Source organism: Oryctolagus cuniculus, chromosome 5 (genome assembly GCF_051225735.1).
Source record: "Oryctolagus cuniculus isolate XC-2025 breed Fujian yellow rabbit chromosome 5, ASM5122573v1, whole genome shotgun sequence".
Taxonomy (NCBI): domain Eukaryota; kingdom Metazoa; phylum Chordata; class Mammalia; order Lagomorpha; family Leporidae; genus Oryctolagus; species Oryctolagus cuniculus.
In genome coordinates, this window is record NC_142871.1 from 50,657,133 (window position 1) to 50,677,559 (window position 20,427).

Sequence of the window (20,427 nt, forward strand, 5' to 3'; positions counted from 1 at the left end):
GTACTGCCAGACAGCTTTCAGAAGTGGTTTTACCATGTTACATTCCCACCAATGGCATAAAACCTTGCAGTTACTCCACATCCTTTCCTATACCAGCTATTATCTGACTTTTTTATTATTATAGTCATCCTAGTGGGTACTGTTTTGATTTTCTTGTCCCTGAGGGCTAACAATATTAAGCATCTTTTCATGTATTTATTGGAAATGTATGCATATTTTGGAGAGATGTCTACTCAGATCCTTTGCTCAATTTTTAGTTGGGCTAAAAATTTTAGTTTTTAGTTGGGCTGTTGGTTATTTTATAATTGAATTTTAAGATTCATTGTACATTATAAATTCTAGATGCAATCAAGTTGTTGGGTATATGATTCACAAATATTTTCCCCAGTTCCATAAGTCATTTTTTCATTTTATCAATGGTATACTTTGAACTACAAAAGTCAATTTTCATGAAATCTCACCTCTCTTCAATTTTTAAGAAGACTTAAATTGTAAAGTATATTCTTGCTTTTTTTTTCAGTAATATATGGAGCATATATTTCTGGTCTATCCTTATGTATATTATTTGTTAATTAGAAATTTAGAGAAAAACAAGATAGTCTTTAATTTTTTTTCTTATAAAGATACCAAGTTTTCCCCTTGTTTTGTTATACCCTTTGAGCTCTTCGAGGAGGAGTTGTTTGGGTTAAAGCTAGCATTAATAATATACCAACACATGATTTGTGTGATTTATCATTTTGTTTGCTTGATGCTTTTTATTCTCCTCAACAGCTTCAGGGAAATCTCCAAATATCATAAATAAATTCCAGTTCATGAATGTAAAATGTCACTGTCGTATGTGGAGAAAGAAGGTTAAGAAAGTTATTGCTAGTCATCACAGCTGTTTGTATTTAGGAGCAGGCCAAAACCTTGACTCTAAAGTCATCCTCTAAGCAAAGAAGAGCTGGGGTTCAGAGAGGGCTCCAAGGACTTCTCTGGGCCTTCGATGCCATCTTGTGCACTGCGGGAGACCTCTGCTGAAATTTTCCCGTGAATCATGAGCTAGCAAACCATGCAGTTCTCTGTCATAACAGAGATAATGGATTCTGAAAACAGTAAGTGTTAGTGATCAATATTCTATCATGTTTCATGGTGTTTGATTTTTAAGAAAAATAAATGCCAGCTAAACTGCTTTAAAAATGAGATGTGCTCAAGGGAAAAAGGCCTAAAGCTTGGACGCAAAAATCATTTCCTAAAACAATTTTATGGGGGCATAAAATTCCAGCATTATGGCATAATGTATAATGCTATTTTATGGCGTGGAGTTTTAGTTTAGACATTGCACGTTGTTCAGTAATAGCTTAGTGAATATATAGCACGTGAGAAGACAATAATAAAAGCATGAACACTGTGAAACATAGATTTGAAGGTGCATGTAATCCTTCACCCTGAAATTTTACAAACATGGTTAATCAGACAGTATTTTATAAGGGCTTGTCTAGAATTTTGTAATTTATTGATCAAGAATTAAACAACCTATAACGCAAAGTAATTAGCTGGGCTCAAAGGAAGTAAATCCTATTTTAGATGTAATATGCTTAGTATTCTGAGATTTCAATTACTAAAATTATAGAACAAATTACATAATAATATTGTGATGCCCAGTATATTCTCTAGAGGTATGTTTTCAATTTCTTAAAAGGGACTCCACTATTTGGCTGACCGATTAACTAGCACTTAGGCTGTGCTTTAGAGATGTTAAAGAATAATAAGAATGAAATAAATAGTATTTGCACGTGAGCTCTCTAAAGGAATGGCTCATGAAACGCTAAAGGCATAAGCAGTGCAAAGAATGTGCAAGACTCTGTCAGTGCTCCATGCAATGGCAGCAGTAACTTGGAAATTTTCCATAAGACCTTGGCATTGTACTTTTAAAACTATCATTTTCTAAAGATTTATTTTATTTATTTATTTGAAAGACAGAGTTACAGAGAGAGGTAGAGAAAGAAAGAGGTCTTCTATCCACTGGTCCACTCCCTAGATGGCTGCAATGGCCAGAGCTGAGCCAATTCAAAGTCAGGAGCCAGGAGCATCTTCCGGGTTTCCCACGTGGGTCCAGAGGCCCGAGACTTAGGCCACCTTCCACTGCTTTCTTAGGCCGTAGCAGAGAGCTGTGTGGGAAGAGGAGTAGCCGTTACTAGAAGCAGCACCCGTATGGGATGCTGGCACTTCAAGCCAGGGCTTTAACCCACTGCACCACAGTGCTGACCCCTAAAACCATCATTTTTAAACAAATTATGAAATAATATATTCATTCTAAATTTTTTAAACAGAGAATTATAAAAAAAAAAAAAGCCATAGCCCTTGTCTATAGTCTTGAAGAACAGTGTTTCTTCTACTTACTACATGCTCAATTCTTTATTTAGTGGATGATTAAGCCTATGATTATGAAGAAAATTAAAAGTATGTTGTTGTGAAAATTAAAATAAGAAAAGAAAGAGGAGGGGGAGTATGGTGGATGCTCTTGAATTGTATGTATAAAATCTGTTCCCTTTATTTAAAAGTTAATTTTTTAATTAAAAGTTTATTTTTTAATTAAAAGTTTAATTAAAAGTTAATTTTTTTAAAGTTAATTTTTTTAAATCCCAGTGGAAAGAACAGGTCATCAAAGAAGGAGGTACCTTTCTCTGAAGGGAGGAGAGAACTTTGACTATCAACTTGTCTAAATATGATCAGAGTCGGTGAACTCAAAATGCTTCCATAACCTTGGCAACTCATGACAAGAGCCTAGGGTGATTACTCATGCCATAAACAAAAGTGTCAATTTGTTAAGTCAACAACAGGAGTCACTGTGCACTTACTCCTCATGTAGGATCTCTGTCCTTAATCTGCTGTACATTGTGATTTAACACTATAACGACTACTCAAACAGTATTTTTCACTTTATGTTTCTGTGTGGGTGCAAACTGTTGAAATCTTTACTTAATGTATGCTAAACTGATCTTCTGTATATAAAGAGAATTGAAAATGAATCTTGATGTGAATGGAAGGGGAGAGGGAATGGGAAAGGGTGGTAGGGAAGTTATGGGGGGGAAGCCATTGTAATTCATAAGCTGTACTTTGGAAATTTATATTCATTAAATAAAAGTTAAAAAATTAAAATAAGTCACACTCATACTATCCCAATATATATACCTATCAAAATTAATTTCCAAACTGTTTCAGTATGTATAGCATATATAATGTGAAATGTATTTTACAAAGTGAAGTCATGGTTTATGTCCTATAAAAACATTTGCTTTTAGTACAAACTTTGCAAATATGAAATAATGGTTAATGGTGTAAAGTGTAAATACTAAACTGCTTCTCCTCTACTGTGTTCCTTGGAGCAGTAGCATCTGGTCTGCTATCCAAGGATTTACAGGGGAAAAGAAAGTAGTCTTTATAAAAAATATATGAGAAACACTATTTGTAAAATTTGCTGGGGCTGGCAATGGGACACAGCAGGTAAAGCTACTGCTTGGAATACCTGCATATTATATCAAAATTGATCACTGGGACTAGTGAGATGGCATTGGTACATGCCACCTTGATGGGGTTGAATTGGAATCCCCTGGTATGTTTCTAACTCTACCGTTTGAGGTAAGTCAGCTTGAGCATGTCCCGAATTGCACATCTCTTCCCTCTCTTATTCCCACTCTTATATTTAACAGCGATCATTTTTCAGTTAAGTTTCAGCACTTAAGAAGAATTGTGTATTGATTACAGTATTCAACCAAAGGTATTAAGTAGAACAAACAAAAAAAATACTAAGAGGGATAACATATTAAGTTGCTCATCAACAGTCAGGGTGAGGGCTGATCAAGTCACCGTTTCTCATAGTGTTCATTTCACTTTAACAGGTTTCCTTTTTGGTGCTCAGTTAGTTGTCACCTATCAGGGAGAACAAGTGGTATTTGTCCCTTTGGGATTGGCTTATTTCACTCAGCATAATGTTTTCCAAATTCCTAACAGGGATCACTTTTCAGTTAAAATTTAAACACCTAAGAATAATTGTGTGTTAATTACAGAGTTCAACCAATGGTACTAAAACAAAAAAAATACTAAAATGGATAAAGTATTACATTGTACATCAACCGTCAGGACAAGAGCTGATCAAGTGCCTGGTTTGAGTCCTGGTTGTGTTGCATCTGATTCAGCTTCCTGCTAATGCACATCCTGGGAGGCAGCAGGTGATGGTTCAAGCACTTGAGTTCCTGCCACCCACCTGGGAGATCACAATGGAGCTGTAGACTCCTAGTTTTATCCTGGCCAAAGTCCGGTTGTTGTGAGCATCTGGGGAGTGAACCAATAGACAGAAGCTATCTTTTCCAATTTTCAAATAAATAAAAATAAACATGTAAAAATGAAAAGATCTTCTTCAAAATTTTATTTACTGCATAATTGCTCATTTTTAATATGTTAATATGTATGACTGCATTTTAAGCAGGAGTGGTAATTATAAGTTTTCCAATGCTTATTTAATGATAGTATTCTTTTTCATGATTTCTCTTGTTATTTTATAATATATTAGTATACAAATTATTTATCATAGCTCTATATTAGATTATATACCTATTTGATCATTATTATATAGTATATTCCCAAATCTCTATTGATGCCTTGTGAGATACTAGTAAATTTTACAGCATACTGTAGGACCCATTGAGTTAAAATGCTCCTACATATCATTTAGTTTCTGATGAACAGCAACCTGTCCCAAGACTTGCTCAGAATTCTGTGGACGAACAGTATGGATGTCTGTAAGGCTCCATGTAGTGTCAGCTGGATCCACTGACATGTCAGACACCTGCAGGGTCAAGAGGTTAGTACAGACTTGTTCACATGGCAGCAGGACATAAGAGAGAGAACAGAAGCCAGAAGTTCTCTTGACATCTACACATGGAACTTATGTGTCATCGATGCTTCATTCTATTGGTCAAATCAATTCACAAAGACAGGTGATATTCAAGGGGTGGAAAAATGGCTTTCACTTTTTTGTGGGAGATGCTGCAAAGAATTTGTGAGTCCCAGAAAGATGTGATACTTCTTGTCAAACATCCATGTGGTTTTCAGATCTTTGCAAATAAATATAATGTAGTGAGAAGCCATCTTCCACAAGGGGTCTTCACAAACTTCAAGTCAAATGTGTATTATTTTATACCAAAATAAATTCATCTTTTAATTCCATTTTCCTATGAACCTTTTAGTGTACCTTGGTATAAGAAACTCTATGTGTACTAGTTAGTGATTTCTTTAGGAAAAATTCCTATAATTAATACAAGAGCTATGGATATATTTAAGGATTTTAATATATATTGCCGAATTTTGTAAAACTATTGTAGCAACTCTTGCACCAGAAATACATATCCCATAACTTTTTATTCTGTCAGCTTATGTGGTCTTTTTTTTTACTTTAATATTAACCTTAGAGCCTGTGAGAGAGGACCATACTTATAGGTGAAGCAGTTTTGTGAGAACAAGGTCCTTTGGAATTCTCAGTAGCTAGGCCTCTTTGAAGAGGTCTATGACACACCACTTTTATGCTAAATCCAACCAAGTGTAGACGAAGTACTATTGTAAAATTCTGTTGTTTTTTGGAGTCCTTGGAAGAGGAAAATTCCATGGCTAATTTTCTGTAGTGTGAATAATTTATAATGCAATTCTAATCTAATCAAATGTATTTTCTTTGTAGAAACCAATGAACAAAAACCACGAGTTACAGAGGAAGGTTATTTATAATATTTAAAATATTTTTCCTGGGTAAGGAGATAAAAAGATGTGGTGGTACTATGCTTATCACAAGCAAATTTGAATAACTTTCTAAAAGGATTTTTTGCACTCAAGCCCACACTCTTCTTGGTCCTATCAGATGGTTTGGGGGCACTCTTGGGTAAAACACAGTAACATTTAGATACTTGTATAGCCTAAGAATCTGATTAGTATTCTAAAGAGACAGGCAATATTATCAAAAAAATTATGTTTTTATTTGCATATCCTTCACTTTGGAAACTCTGAAGGTTCTAAAACTTCTTCTAGTTCTTCATGGTAAGGTTCTGATATTAAGTTTCCAGAATAGTCCTGGGAGAAACCCTGAGAACGTTGAGAACTTAATGTCATGCTCCTACAATGAAAGTGCACCAGGGCATCACCCAGAGGTACAGTCTCCCAATTTAAAGACAACTCAATGCAAATATTAATGTCTTGCTTCCTCCTCTTGCTCCCCATTTATTCATGATTGTTTAGTAGTCTTATTTTATTTCTCTGGCAATGGATATATCTGCACCTTCTTTGGGATGTTGTGGGTATGATTACATACATGTATGAGACAGATGTATGATTACATATATGGCTGTATGTGGCTATGAAGATTTAATATCCAGAATTATTGAGATATAGACAGTGGCTGACAAAGTTCAAATAGAATCACAACACAAAGCAGATTCTAGGACACTCCACCATGGAAGCTATACTTCCAAAGGTGTCACTTTTGGATGGGCGTGCATTCAGCTTGGTCAAGCCTGCTGACAAGAGTGCCTATGCAGAGGGAAAACAACTTGGTGGAGACAGACATGAAGAAAGCATAGGGTCTGACACCATAAATAAGAGTGTCAATTGTTAAATCAACAACAGGAGTCACTGTGCACTTACTCCCCATGTAGGATCTCTGTCCTTAATGTATTACACTATGTGAATTAACGGCATAACTAGAACTCAAACAGTACTTTATACTTTGTGTTTCTGTGTGGGTGCAAACTGTTGAAATCTTTACTTAGTATATACTAAATTGATCTTCTGTGTATAAAGATAACTGAAAATGAATCTTAATGTGAATGGGATGGGAGAGGGAGCAGCAGATGGGATGGTTGTGGGTGGGAGGGAGGTTATGGGGGGAAAAAGCCACTATAATCCAAAAGCTGTACTTTGGAAATTTATAATTATTAAATAAAAGTTAAAAAAATAAGATTAGAAACTTAAAAAAAGAAACATAGGGTCACTCTGGGGGAACAAAACTTAGAACAAGAAAGTTGAGATTTGCAGTACTGAATGAATTTTTAGGCTAATCTCTGAAGAAAGGAAATTTCAATGCATGGGAGAATATTAAGGAGGCATTGTTCTACCCCTGTACTCCAGAGAACACTAGCTTTCAATAAAGTTGTCATTGGATTTTTCAAGGGTCAGCAGACCCTGGGATTTTTCATGGTGTTCGAGAACAGGCCCACCAGGGATGCTCTCCTACCGTCTGCTACCCATGCAGAGAAGAACCACATGTGCTGGTGAATGGCAGAAAACCCCTTAATAAAATATGACAATGCTAATGACAGTTGGGAAACAGACCTATGGTACCATGTCATTGTCACTCTGTTTTGAAATGACATTCAGCTCAACTCTGAGCAACAGCTACCAGCTCATTCCATTTTATTTGCCATCACAATTTTAAGTTCTCAACGTAATTTTGAAGTAGGATTGTAAGTAAAGGTGTCATTGTACATAAAGGAAGAGAGAAGTGTCAAGAAGTAATGAGTTGTAGGTCTTGAATTACTGGCATTTACAAATCCTAAGTATGCAAAGATATAGCTTTCATTATACCATATTTCACTAAATTTAAGACACCATTTGTAAGATGCACTATTGTTTTATGTACCATTAAGAAAGAAAAATCACTGCCAACTAAACTATGATGTGCCATAGTTTGTGAGCTACAGCTCAATTTCAGATGTTAAAATATGAAAAAGTGAATGTCTTGGAATCAATGAAGTGAGGTATTTCTATAAGTGTATTTAACTCTCAAACCCTGTTTAATACTAACAGAAACATTAATCTTGCCAGGTAGAAATAAACTGTCTTTTCTGAATTTAATTTAGTCTCATTTGGGTTAATGCTCAACAAATTCAGAATTATCTTGCAGATAGTTCAGAGGTGAGGGGCTGCTGCCTTAATTTGATAAGAGGGAATACCACAGTCATCTTTTTTTAGGTCACAGCACAAGTATTGGGGGGGGGGGCTGAGATGAAGCCAATCTGCTGTGGACATCAGTAGACACTCCAAGACTTCTATTGTCCTGGCCAATGTATTCTTTGTGCAGCATGACCAGAAGGCCGCGGTGTCTACAGATTTGCCAGCCCTTGTGACCATGACTAAGGAACCTGAGACACATCTACCCATTTTCCTGCCTTACAGTGAGATATAGGACCCGCCTGTTTATATATCACCCTAATCTAGGATCATGATCCAGCTCTGGCTCCATGTTAGACCCATTTCTCTCAAGGGAATCTAGTTTCTCCTGATTATAATTTGGATAGTAAAGCATCAGTGTCTCTTCTCATAAAGACCTCAAACTTTTCAGCATTTCTAGTGCTCCCTTAACACAGAGGGCTTCAACCCTACAGATAAACCAGGTACGTACCCCTTTCTCAGGAACTCACAGAAACCCACTTACTCTTCCCTTTCCTCAGTTTCACTCCTTCCCTCAATCTGACTGACATTCTCTTTATTTCCAAAGGCAGGATAATCTGGCTAAGTAGTAAAAATAACCTACCATTTACGCCACACTCATGGCTTTTCAAGATGTAATAAGGTCCTCCATCCCTCTTAAGTTTAAAATGCTAAGAATTGATTTTTTTGTTGTTGTTGTTGTTGTATGTAATCCCTAGCCCTGTACAGAGTGGATTAGGAAAAATGAGGAGAAAGGAACAGGGAAGCCAAGCAGTAGTATAAGAAAAAGAAACATTGGTTAATATGCCAAAATACTATACCACTAAAATAGTAAATCTGTAATACCTAGCCCACATTCTTCCTGAAATACCAGAAAGGGTTATACCACACCACACCTTGACTTCAATTTGCTGGACTGGCAAATTTTACAGAAGATGCAGGGTTAGCAAAGCATTGGACAATGCTTCAAGGAGATGAATCTATCCTAAATATTGGAATTGTAGGGGGCAGCAATGGAGATAAAGTCCAGTGTATTTTAGGAATTATCCAATGTTGTCATCAGCCACATTCTAATACATGCCTTGAGTACCAGTATGCTCCCTTCATGAGAAGATGGAAGAAGTAAGGCCTCAGCCGATAATCCACAGAACTGACTCCACAAAACCCCAAAGGCCATCTCTACTATTGTTAAGAAACCAGTTACTCAGGGTTTTAGATTGTGGAATATTTATGTGAAAAATGTCCCCATTTCTCCACCCTTCCCTTTATCCATGCCTTTATTTTTTATTTATTTATTTATTTATTCTACAGGCAGAGTGGACAGTGAGGGAGAGAGACAGAGAGAAAGGTCTTCCTTTTGCCGTTGGTTCACCCTCCAATGGCCGCCGCGACTGGCGTGCTGCGGCCGGGGCACCATGCTGATCCAAAGCCAGGAGCCAGGTGCTTCTCCTGGTCTCCCATGGGGTGCAGGGCCCAAGCACTTGGGCCATCCTCCACTGCATTCCCGGGCCACAGCAGAGAGCTGGCCTGGAAGAGGGGCAACCGGAACAGAATCTGGCACCCCGACCGGGACTAGAACCCGGTGTGCCAGTGCCGCCAGACAGAGGATTAGCCTATTGAGCCGCGGCGCCGGCAACCTTTATCCATGCCTTTGTAATATGAATTTGTAGTGTCTTTCAGGAAGTAATGAAATTGGTTGCTCTTATGATTTGATATGGCTGATAGAATGGGCAGAAGTGGCAGAGTGCCACTTCTAAGCTGTGATATTCAAAGTCTTAAACATTTCTACTTTCTGTCTCTTGAAACTTGGTCCAGAATTATGAGAACAAATCCAAACTAGTCTGCGGAATAATAAGCCACTCAGCTGGCCAAAAGCAACCAACCTCCTGATATCCTATTCCAGGAAGAACCCAACCATTCAGCTAAGTGACTCAGACATGTGCAAGCCCAGCTAAGATAAAAACTGACAAGGCAACCCCTAGATTCATGAAAAATAACAAAGTAAAAGAGCTTTTAGTACTACCTTTTGGTCTGGTTTATTATGCAGTAATAGCCTCCTCTCCACTCCCCTCCATGTCTAGCTTCCTCCCAAGCTTCTACAAAAAGAAGCTGGAGTTACCCCTCTAGAGAGATATCCCTCTAGATTAGCCTAGCCATTCCTGTCATTTTAGACAGTAATCTATTGGACCCCAAACATGTCAGATGTGCCAGCTGACAGTAGAGGCATGAGTGAGCTCAACTAAGATCAGACAAACCCTATGCAGTTCAGAAAATCATCCATCTGAACTACAAGTTCATGAACACTAACTATTGTTTAAATTATTAACTTTTAGATGGTTTTGCACATCAGTAGCCAACTAATATAAGATTACCCTCTATTAGGAAGATCAGAGGGGTAATGTCAGGTCTTTCTATCACTTCTAGGTCTGTGGTAACTACATCTATTAAACAGTGTCCATGTATTCTATTACTATTTTTTACTTATCTATTTATTTACAGGGCAGAGACAGTGGGGAAAGATTGCTAAAGAGTATGCTAGTTGACTCTAAAAATGCCTACAATGTTCAGGCCTGTGCCAGGTCAAAGCCAGGATCCTAGAACTCATCTGGCTCTCCCACAAGGATAGCCAGGATCCAAGCACTTGAACCATCCCCTTCTGCCTCTTAGGGTGTACATTACCAGAAAGCTCAATCAGAAGTAGGGCTAAGACTTGAACTCAGGGACTCCAATAGAAAATGCAGGGATCTCAAGCTGCAATTTAATCTCTGCACCAAATATCTGACTCATAGTCAATTTCTCCTTCTCTTTCTCTCTCTCTGCATTCAACAATCTAAATCTTCAATTATAATCTAACCCCCCATCTCCCTTAAAATGAATCAATGCATATTTTATAAATTTGAAATATATATTTAAAAATTTGTGATATAAACATCAAACAAATATTTAAATTTTTGAGAGACCTCTCAGGAGCCAATATATCTAACAAATAAAGATTAATCTGGAATTAGGTAATAATTATATCACTGTTTTAGTTCTGTAAAATTAAATTTTCAACATTAGATTTAACAATCTTTTCATTTTTGAAGTCATATATGTAACCACTTCTGTATTTCTAAAATTATTTCTATCATTGCATATATATTTACACAGAGAGTTATCTAGAATTATACTAGTCAAGTGTATGAAGGGATCAGGACTTGTGGCTGCCAGGCTCACAATACATTACAAAACAAATAACCCTAGTCATTTTATTCAGATTCATTCAGTTTAGATAGAACTGACACTTAGCAACTTTCTTTTTAAATAAATATACTGAGTTGCTATTGTATTAAATCAAAATATAAAATATAGCTTGTGAAATGCAATAATAATAGTAATGAACATATTCACTGATAGAAAAAATCTAATAAAATAAAAACACACATGCCATTATATTTTCTAAACTTTGAAAAGAGAAAAAAAGTATGGCATAATGTCATCTTTTTTCCCATCCTTAGGACCAACACACTTTAATTCATTCTTCATATGCATTGTCTAGTAAAGATAATCCTAAGAGGAAATAGAGCAACACTAAGTGTAGTTGATGTATAATTTCCTTCCTCCTTCTAAAATGAGAGATCAGATTTCTATTGGATAACTCTCAAAAGGAGTTTTATAATGATTCTACAGAAAAATCAGAAATACATAGAAATTCCCAAAATATGAATCTTGTTTTCTTCCAAAATAATATCTTTTCAGGAATGATAATCAAGCACTTTCTTTAGATGCAGAAATTCATATAACAATGAATTTCTATCAAGTGAACATCATCTTCTGAGCTTTCTGTAACAACAATGCAAATGTTGACATATTTCTTCTCAAAGTAGACCACCCTTCGCAGTCTACAGTCAAAAAATAAAGCTGGGCGGCCGGCGCCGCGGCTCACTAGGCTAATCCTCCGCCTAGCGGCGCCGGCACACCGGGTTCTAGTCCCGGTCGGGGCGCCGGATTCTGTCCCGGTTGCCTCTCTTCCAGGCCAGCCCTCTGCTGTGGCCAGGGAGTGCAGTGGAGGATGGCCCAGGTGCTTGGGCCCTGCACCCCATGGGAGACCAGGAAAAGCACCTGGCTCCTGGCTCCTGCCATCGGATCAGCGCGGTGCGCCGGCCGCAGCGCGCCGGCCGCGGCGGCCATTGGAGGGTGAACCAACGGCAAAGGAAGACCTTTCTCTCTGTCTCTCTCTCTCACTGTCCACTCTGCCTGTCAAAAAAAAAAAATAAATAAATAAAGCTGGGCTGGCACCGCGGTTCACTAGGCTAATCCTCCACCTAGCGGTGCCGGCACACCTGGTTCTAGTCCCGGTCGGGGTGCCAGATTCTGTCCCGGTTGCCCCTCTTCCAGGCCAGCTCTCTGCTGTGGCCCGGGAGTGCAGTGGAGGATGGCCCAAGTGCTTGGGCCCTGCACCCCATGGGAGACCAGGAGAAGCACCTGGCTCCTGGCTTCAGATCAGCATGGTGCCCCGGCCGCAGCACGCCAGCCGCGGCGGCCATTGGAGGGTGAACCAACGGCAAAAGGAAGACCTTTCTCTATCTCTCTCTCACTGTCCACTCTGCCTGTAAAAAATAATAATAAAATAAAATAAAATTATATTAACAATTCCAAAACTCTATTTTATCTGTATTTACTTACAATGGTATGAGAATGAGTTCCCCTCAAATTTCTCACAAATATGTTTGGGAACCCATCAGATGTAATTTGGTAGCACGTGGCTGGACACCAACATTTTCCTCTCTTGTCCATCTCAATGTCATTTACTTAATCTCTTGAGACCATTGGTAATTGCAAACAGCTGTGGCAATGCTAACAGTGCAACCAAGGGAGCCAAGTGGACTAAAGATGCTGAAGATATGTCTATTAAGGTTGCTGGTTGTGGCTAGCCAGGCATCCTGTGTCCTGCTACTGATATCTTTGCCCAAGTCATCTTCTTATCACTGCAACTACCAGGGCTGTTAAAACCAATGATGCTAATGATAGCATAAGTTTTCAAAGACTGAAGAGTATTTTAGTTAAATGGTGTTTCTGGTGTTCATTTTTAGCTTATATTAGTACCTTTCCACTCTTATTTAAGATCTCTATACTAAAACTCAATCTCAGAGTTAACTGACCTGCTATACGCAGCATACTCAACATGACCTTCTTTTACTTTTGACTTTGACAAAGGCAATATGCCTCAAGTTTTCTCTTTTACCATGATGGCCCTTTCCAGGAAGCACAATCGTGCCTGATAAATATAAGGAGTCTTCAAAAAATTCCCGGATGGGGCCAGTGCTGTGGCACAGCCCTGGCCTGGAATGCTGGCATCCCCTATGGGCACCAGTTCTAGTCCCAGCTGCTCCTCTTCTGATCCAGCTCTTCGCTGTGGCCTGGGATAGCAGTAGAAGATGGCCAGGTCCTTGGGTCCCTGCACCCGCTTGGGAGACCCAGAGGAGGCTCCTGGCTCCTGCCCTCAGAACGGCACAGCTCCAGCCTTTGCAGCCAACTGGGGAGTGAACCATCGGATGGAAGATCTCCCTCTCTCTTTCTCTCTCTCTCTCTCTCCCTCTCCTCTCTCTGTGTAACTCTACTTTCAAATAAATAAATAAATAAATCTTTAAAAAAAAAAGTTCTTGGAAATTGTATGTTATGAAAAAACATTTGCACCAAAATTAATTTGTCTTTTACTTCTACATGAATTCCTGTAGTATTCTCATGTGTATATGTGCGTGTGTGTGTGTGCATGTATCATATCTTATTTATCCATTCATCCACAAACAGGTACTTAGGTTGTTTCTGTATCTTGGCTATCATCAATAATGCTGCAATGAATATAAGAGTGCAGATACATCTTCAAGATCCTGATTTCACTACCTTCAGATACATATACAGATGTGGGTTTCAGGATCATAAGATTTTTATGTATTTAACGTTGCAGTGAACTGCCTTCCAAATTTACATTCCTACCAACTGTGTTCATGGTTACCTTTCCCCCCAACCTTGCCTGCAATCACTATCTTTAATGAGAATACTTCCAAAGTTCATGGAGAATGCATATTGTGAAAAAATAATCTATATATGGATTTCAAAACTTTTTGCCCCCATATGAACTTTTTTCAATTCTATCTTTTGCAAAAACATTAAGTACTCACATTATAGACCCCTAATATCCTAACTCAGTTCTCCAGACAAATAAAGAGAGGCCTCAAGTCAAGAATAAGCTATAGCTCTGGTTCAGGCAGGGAACATAAAAAGTCAGGATAAAAAAATTCTGACTTGTCATTTAAATCCTTTCTATTTAGTTGAAGTAGATTTTTTGTTCTCTTCACTACAAGCAAATGTCCTACAAAATCCACTATTCATAATAAAGCCCATCTATCAATAACTTATTATTTGCCAAATACTCCACAGGGCTTTATATACAGCACTCCATTTATCAACTTTTTGGATAAAGAGATTGAGGCCTAAAGGAATATATAGTAACTTCGCCAAAATCAATAGTTAATCCAGGACTCCTTGTTGCCAAAACGCTTGTTCTTAATCATTGTGTTTTAGAGCTGCAAGGGACATCTTCAACATAAAGAATAAGATTATAAATGCAAAACCCACTAATCTTCATTCATTTAATGAGAACTTATTAAATTTATATTTATGCTGCAAGCTATTTTAGACTCTTGGAAAAACAATAAGAACAATATAACCTGTTATATTAGAATATAAGCTTATATTCTAATTTTCCTTCCCATAGTTCATGAACTTTCTATGGAGATACAGAATAAGCAAAGATTGGAATCATCCTGTTGTTTCCAGAGTAGTTTTATTTCAATGAAAGGAATCTGAGTTACAATTTAGCACAGTTCTTAACAAAACTTGTTTACTTATTATTTAAGAGTCAGAACAACAGAGGGGGAGAGAGATAGAGGGAGAGAGAGGAAGATAGAGAGGGAGACAGAGAGGGAGAGAAAAAGCAAGAAAGAGAAGGAGGAAAGGGAGAGAGAGAGAGTTACCATTTGCTGATTCATTCCGCAAACTCTTGAAACTGCTGGGTATGAATCAAGCCAAAAACAGAAGCCAAGAACTCAATCCAGGTCTACCACTTGGTGGCAGAGGTCCAAATACTTGAGCCATCACTGCTGTCTCCCCGAGTCTGCATGCATTAGCAGAAATCTAGGGTCAGAAGCTAGAACTGGGTATTGAACCCAGGTAGTCTAGTATAGGACATGGGTGTCTTAACTGCTAGGCTAAATTCTTCCCTCAAACAATCTTTTTTCAGTAAAACTATGGAACTCAGACTGATTAGTAAACAGAGCCCTCTACAGAATAGAAAGCTCATCTTGCTACTCCAAAATGAATCTATTTCTGCAATATTTTCTCTGCCAGCTAACTAATTTAGAATCTACTATCTGCAAAAACAAAAATAATCTCCTTAAAATAAGAACAGCCTCGAGGAAGCCCTGGTTTATAGTTCATATAATTCCAAAATACTGAAGTGTCTTAAACCTCCACTTGAAAGAACTAACAAAAAAGTCAATGTTGTTTCTCCCCTGAAGAAATACTGGATATTGCCTTCAATCACGGACAATACATATAATATCTTAAAGAGTATGTGCCAAATGGGACTAAGAGGAAAAGAACATTTATATGAGCTACAAAATAAAGCGAGAAACTTTAGCCGCATTGATTCAGATTTTCACAAAATGAATAACCAAGGGGAGATTTTCCTTGACTTTCTTTTCACTTCAAGTAAACCATTCACCACATGAGGAATAGGAGGGGATTTCTCAATGGCCCCACACACATGAAACTTGTATTTCACATTCTTCCAGTTGCAAAGTCTGTCCTGCTATAACATTAGTCTAAAATTAGAATGAAATAAAAATTAAAAAATTAAATTCACTTACAGAGAGGAGCAGAGCCCATAATATAACCATATAGTAAGAGTGACTGAGTGACTTGTGATGAGTAAAAAATAGAGCAGGCAAGAATTCAGAAGAGACTCCACAGTTTGCTCTACATTTTCTTAGGTTAGTCATGATTCCTCCCAAAGAAAGCACTTTCATCTCATGTAAAGAAAGATGGCATAATCGGATTCCTTCCTACTAGTCCAGAAAGTAGTCTCACCATCAAACCTATCCACTTAATCCTAAGTGCCACAGATGCCACTATTAGCAATTCAGTCTCTTGAATCTTATAGGATTTTGGTTTTTAATGTACTGTGGTCTTTTGTGGCCCATCATGTTGTGGTTGTAATATACTTAGGCATTCCTGAATTTCTCTTCTTGCAAAATTTCACATGTAGATTTGGATTTGCATACTTAAAATGATCAAGTAAGATGATTTTGAAAATTACATATGAAACTATAGGAAATGTACTAGATTTTGAATAGGACATAAGCGAACATGTAAGTCATGGCATTTATTCCTCCCTCTTTGAAGATACAAACGTAATCCATTTTTAATTATATAATCATTGGGAAATAAGTTAGACATCATATTCTGATCTCTAAACCAATGCTGAACAGTCATCACATGCAGGCAATTTCTCACTTAAATAATAAGAAGTCTTCATTTAGAAGCCTAAGACAATGTGTTCTTCAGTGCAACTTAAAAATTATATCTGAGCATTCCCTAAGCACAAGCTATTGTGGTACAAGGGCCTCCCACATAGTTCTAAGATGTTCTAAGATGCTACACATTGATAACGCAGCAGGAAGATGTACCAAAAAAAAAGCAGATAGAAACAAAGGTTACTTTAAAATTGGAGCAGTAGAAAGATCATGTACAGATGGAGACATTTTCAGAAAAATCTACTCTGTGCCACACCAAGACAGGAATGAATAAAGCAACACTTGTCTTTATGAAAAATCTCAAGCTATCAGGGGAGCAGGTCTAGAAAGTACCACAGTGGGTCAAAGTGGCACAGTGATGTTGTAAACGAATGACAACACCAATGAAGCAAAGAAAATGAAGCTCTTACTCTTCTAGAAAGGCAGGGGAGGTGCCTGCCATAAAATAGAGATCAGTTTCACCAGATCACACAAAAAAGTGTAAGACATTCCAGCCAACAGAGTTACAGTGCCACATAGTCAAGGCACTTCTCTAAAAGATGGGCATATAGTTCACAGTAGCTATTTCCCTTTGCCTTAGCCATAAAATTATTTTATTGTACATGGTTCCAAGTTATGGATACTTCCTAAGAAGTTCACCTGCTTGTTCACTGATTTACTTATCGATTCAACAAATCTTTAGATAATAGATAAAAGAAAATCTAGAATAGCAGAAAGAAAAATAATAGATACAAGAAAATGAATACAGCATACTTTAGTGGGGAAGATATATAATAAATCAATACATATATATATATACATAGCATAACATAATAGTACATATTATTATATCATGACATTTAAGCGCTAAAATGGAAAAAATAATGCAGGATATACAATAATGGGAAGTGTGACGTTATACAACACGTCCAGGGAAGGCCCCCTAATGCAGTGCTACATAGGCAGAGATTTGAATGAGGTGAACCGAATGGATAACAGATATGCAAAAAGAGAGGACTATAGGCTGAGAGACCCACATGTGCAAAGGCTCTGAGGTGAAACATGTGTATGTATTTCAGGAACAGCAAAGAGTTAATGACATTTGGGTGCCACATGGAAAATGTGGAAAGGGAGGATAAAGGAGATGAAGTCAAGGATTAGCCAGCAGCCAGGTCCTATAGGCCAGTAGGCTATGGGAATGAATTTGCATTTTATGGTGTCCCTATAGCCTGAGAGAAATAGAAGATAGAACCAAAGATGACCAAAGATAGAAGAATATAGAACCAAAGTAAACAAAGATACCATTTACTGAGAAGAGGAACACCAAGACAAAAGAGGGCCAGAGATGAGACTGGGAAGGAAATCGGGACTCACTGGTGCCTACAGCACACTGCAGACTGACTACTGGACAGAATCTTACACACTTTGATCTTTAGAGTTTACTCCCAAATCTGCACATACAGTTCACTTTCAATCATTTTAGCCAAAGAGGGCAAGTAATGAGAAGTGCAGTCCCAAGCCTACTTGTGATCAGTGCAGAGCTGATTTCAGGACCTTGTTGAAGTAGATCAAATCTTTGTTGCTTCTCAGCCTCTTGGTTTGTAGCTTCCCCATGCCATCCCAAATCCCCTTTCCTCATTGCCTTTACATTTTCTTCTAAAGCCAAAAGTGGCCAGAGCTGTGGTGTAGTGGATTAAGCCACTGCTTACCATGCCAGCAACCCATATGAACACCCATTTAAATCCCAGCTGCTTCACTTCCAATCTAGTTCCCAGCTAATGCTCCTGGGAAAGCAGCAAAAGACAACCCAAGTGTTTGGGCCCCTGCACCTATGTGGCAGATCAGGACAAAGCTCCTGACTCCTAGCTTTAATCCTGCCCCAGTCTAAGTTGTTGTAGCCATCTGGGGAGTAAACCTGCAGATGGAAACTATTCTCTCTCTCTCTCTCTCTCTCTCTCTCTCTCTCTCTCTCCCCCCCCCTTCCATCCTTCCCTCCCTCTCTCCACTCATTACCAACCAGATAATTAGAAAAAAGATCAGGATCAGTCATGTAGGACTTAGGGTGAACTTCTTATATTCCTGGAACATTTGTCCTTTATAGCTTGTCTCTAAATATATGATGAACATTCCTGTTCCATAATTCTCCTCTAAATGGAGTGTGAAACATCAAAAGAAGGACAGGTATGTTAGAAACCTACAGTTTTCACCTGTATGCTCTGAAGATAATAATAACTCAATAAAATGGGTGCTAGGGATGCTTCTTATATGCACTCTACTTACTTAGGTAAGACAGCTACATTTTTAAGGTTTTTTTTTTAACTGAGGAACGGAATAACTTCTTTCTTACTGCTATAATGAATGCAGCAGGTAAATAAGAAAATATTGTATCTGGTGGTGAGATAAAGATTGAATAACTTTTCCATAAGAACAAGTACTGTTAAGGTAGGTGCCTGGAACAGACAGGTAAAGTTAGGGGCCACCCAAAACATGACTGCAGGAAGCAGCAGGTCTAGAAAGAGTACAGAAAATATCAGAAACAATTTCTGGGCAGAACAGTCAGGAATGTCACAGCTGTGGTTATCTGTTCAGAACTGTGTGCTTACACAGGTGGGCACAGTTACATAAGCACTCGAGGACCAAAGGAAATCATACCTATTGCTAAGTTATTTTTACCCCCAAGTAAAATACTTCTGAAAGTCTAAGTTCTTTGAATTCTTACTTCATGGTTGACTATATTTAACAGCTCATCATAAATACAATAAAAATTAAATAGTGGCAGAATACTATTGATTTTTATTTCTACATATTGCCTGATACTCTATGATATTAATATCTTACTATCTTTTAGATGAGAGCCTTTTCCTCATTTTCATGTATCCCTGGACTATAATGAATGAATATTTTTTTGTCTTTTCCTAGAAGAGATATGCATGTACACAGATTAAAATGTATTCTAACAGAAAATCCTACTAACAACATCTTATTTGGTATTGGAAGAAGAAAAGTACTATAAACAAAGAAATCTTCAATGAAGTATTCACATCTTAATGGAAAGCAAGCAGAAAATAACTTTAAAGTTGCCAAAATTAACTTTTCACTCAGAGTTTCTTTGATAACTAAAAGAATGCCTATCTGGCTATGTCATTAAACCCATGTAGAGAATGCATCTATCAGTCTTTAGGATAACAACAAATATGTCTGTGTGACCACCTTGAAGTACAAAATAAGTGCTAAAGAAACAAAATCAAGATCAGTCACAAATAGCTACCAACAATGACTGCTTTGTACACAGGCTTCAAAGCCAAAGTGACTTCACTAAAGGATAGCAGTGTAGCTTGAGGGCTCAATTTATTACTTGCACAATTTCAGAAGCAGGTAGCTACCATTTGGTTGTTCAGTTGTGGTGGCTAGGAGGTGGGACAAGAGGAAAGTTTTTTCAGGTTGTTGAGGACATGCTGTCTCAAGGTAGTTCTCATGAGAAGGTTGATTGGCCTGAGGCAAGCCCAGCTGTGCTTGGTGCTCCTGACTCACTATGTGATCCTCTCTCTACATACATTCCACCATCCACCACCCTCTTCAGAAACCAGACCAAGGGGACTGCCCAAACTTGGACTGTGAACCTCCAAAACTGTGAACCAAAATAAACTTCTGTCATAAATAGCTTCCTTTGGTCCTAGATGTAAATATAGATTCGTAGATATATAAATAAAATCACATAATAATATTAGCTCTCCTTTTTAAAGTATGCATTTCTGATCAAAACATAACACTGTATGACACAAATATGTATAATTACTTCTAAAAAGCAATCCTTGGAAAAATGATGCATGTTTCCTCAGAAGCTTGTCCAGTCCATGGAAGAGTTGTCTAGTGAAGTGGAAAGCAGAGTAAAATTATGCTTGATAGGGGCCGGTGCTGT

General features: G+C 37.9%; 1 long non-coding RNA gene across 5 annotated transcripts in view; it reads right to left on the reverse strand.

The window, feature by feature from the left end:
- Positions 1 to 1,922: 1,922 nt before the first annotated feature.
- LOC103349875 (uncharacterized) overlaps positions 1,923 to 20,427 on the reverse strand; it is a 124,899-nt gene continuing 106,394 nt past the window's right edge. For 4 of the 5 annotated variants that reach the window (XR_016234514.1, XR_016234515.1, XR_016234512.1 and 1 more), the window contains 2 exons: positions 4,247 to 4,314; positions 1,923 to 2,150 (listed from right to left, as the gene is read on the reverse strand). This is a non-coding gene — a long non-coding RNA (uncharacterized LOC103349875). Of the gene's footprint in view, positions 2,151 to 4,246; positions 4,315 to 4,703; positions 4,829 to 20,427 lie in introns of all 5 variants that reach the window. The other variant, XR_016234516.1, reaches the window with a different exon arrangement.